This window comes from Equus quagga, unplaced genomic scaffold (assembly GCF_021613505.1).
Source record: "Equus quagga isolate Etosha38 unplaced genomic scaffold, UCLA_HA_Equagga_1.0 HiC_scaffold_10556_RagTag, whole genome shotgun sequence".
Lineage (NCBI taxonomy): Eukaryota > Metazoa > Chordata > Mammalia > Perissodactyla > Equidae > Equus > Equus quagga.
This window is the reverse complement of record NW_025792059.1, coordinates 59-2486: the sequence shown is the minus strand read 5'-3', so window position 1 is coordinate 2486 and position 2428 is coordinate 59. Positions and strand designations below refer to the sequence as shown.

Below are 2428 nucleotides of genomic sequence, written 5' to 3'. Positions count from 1 at the left end.
ACTACGTGGGTGTATGCATTTGCCAGAATTCATTGAGTGGTACACTTAAATTTGTGTATCTGACTGTATTTAAGTAAAAATATAGCATATGTAGTTTTACATACCAATTTTTTAATTGAAAATATAGATATGAAATTTAAAAATAAGCAAACAACTCTAGTTAGTTAATATTATATATCTATCCTCAGATGTTCAGGGGCTAAAGTGCACCAGTGTCTGAAATTAACTTTGAAACAAATAAAATAAATAAATAAAATGGACTAAATGGAGAAAGGCATTCATAAATATATAGATATGTGATAAAACAAATAAAAAACAGTTAAATGAAGATAGAAATATGAGCATTGACTGTATGTAAGTATTTCAACTTATTCATTTATAAAATAATTTTCATACTCCAATGTTGGGAGAAAAACAAAAATATCAAAGAATATATAAAAACGAAAGATGTAGCAGCGTGGGCGGGTCGGGCGGGCTGCGGAGAGGCGGGCCGGGCGCGGAGCAGGGGAGAGGCCCGCGGCGGCGGCGGCGGCGGCGGCGGCGGCGGAGACTGGCCCTCGAGGCTGTGCCCCCGCATCGGAGCAGGCCTGGTGGCGCTCCCCCGGCCGGCACGCTGGTCAGCGAGGCCCAGGCCGCCCGCGGCGGCGCGGGGAGCGATTGTTACTTTTAGCTGATGGTTGCTTATCGGACGGCCCACATGGAGAAGAGCTTCATCGCTGCAGAAAGTGCTGTTGGACAGCGCTGATCTGGACCTCTGTCTTAGCCGTGGTTGTGGATGTCATGTTCTTGAAATCATGAATCCTGTTTATAGCCCTGGTTCTTCTGTGGTTCCCTATGCAAATGCCAAAGGAATTGGTTATCCAGCTGGTTTCCCCATGGGCTACGCAGCAGCGGCTCCCACCTACTCCCCCAACATGTACCCTGGAGCGAACCCCACCTTCCAAACAGGTTACACTCCTGGCACACCTTACAAAGTGTCCTGTTCCCCCACCAGTGGGGCAGTGCCACCATACTCCTCCTCCCCAACCCCTACCAGACCGCCGTGTACCCCGTGCGAAGTGCCTACCCCCAGCAGAGCCCATATGCACAGCAAGGCACATACTGCACACAACCCCTGTACGCAGCACCTCCTCACGTCGTCCACCACACCACGGTGGTGCAACCCAATGACATGCCGGCGACGGTGTACCCTGCACCTATCCCTCCACCTACAGGTCACCATGGGCATGGTGGCTGGGACCACTATGGCGATGTCAGCAGGTACCCTGCTGACTGCCCACTCCCCAACTCCTGTCGCCCCTCACCGAGTCAAGGTGCCCACATATCGGGCCCCCGGAACACCCACCTACAGCTACGTGCCCCCTCCGTGGTGATCACCCTGCAAATGTTTGAGGATGGAGCTGTGCGTTCACATAATGGAGGTTCCACAGCTGGTGCTGCAGGCCTGGCGCCTCCAGCCCGGACTTTCTTCCTAATGCTCTGACACTTAGCTAGCACTCCTGCGGCCCGCCCAGCAGGTCCCAGCGCCATGATTCTCCAGCTGACTCTGGGTTGTTCTTACAGAAAATCCTGTTTTGTGGGCTGCCTGGCAATTTTTTAGCTAACTATAATGATAAAAAGGGAGTATTAATCTATTCAGAATCATATCTAGTTGAATGCATGTTTAAAAAAACAAACACAAAAACAAAGCTTGCTCAATCTACCTGCAGTGACTGATGCAAACCCATCATATGCAAAATCCAAAGGAATGGAAAGTGTTTTACAGCTTGTATCCCTAATGCACTGTTGTAACGTATGCAAAGTCTTAAAGTTGTAAGTGTTAAAGTGAATTTCTTCATAGAGCAAAAAAAAAAAAACAACAACAACAAAAGATGTAAAGATTTTGAATAACTCAGCTACACAAATACACAATTTATTAAGTGACTATTGATTACAACCCATAAATAAGTTAAAATAGATTAAATATTTATAAGGAAAAAATAAGAAAGAATTATGCATTTAGAAATTGAGAACAAGTCTTCTAAATTGCTATAGGTTTAGGAAGATGTAAAAAGAAATATATCAAGATGTATGAAAAAGAAGGAGATACTTTTCAAACTTGTAGGATATGACTGAAGACATATTGTAGAAGGGACATAAATTGTGGCCTGGATTTAATATTTAGTCACAGAAATACATTTACAGGAATGTTAGGTAATATATCTGGGGAATTAAGAGATATCTGAGAAAAACAAACTAAAAATAAAGTAAAACAAAAGTCTTGTGCCATATAAAAAATGATTAATTTACCATAAAGTAAAATTTAAAACAAACAGTAAACAGGTTCTGGAAGTTAAGGATGAAGATTTTATAAGAAACACAAAGGGAAAAAAAGTATAAGGAAAACTGGATGAAAATGCTAGATACAAAAATTAATTGTTAAAGAATA

The 2428-nt window shown here is 43.3% G+C and overlaps 1 pseudogene; it reads left to right on the top strand.

Annotated features, from left to right (window-relative positions):
- Positions 1-621: 621 nt before the first annotated feature.
- LOC124231877 (myelin-associated neurite-outgrowth inhibitor-like) lies at positions 622-1839 on the top strand (annotated as a pseudogene).
- The last annotated feature ends 589 nt before the right edge of the window (positions 1840-2428 follow it).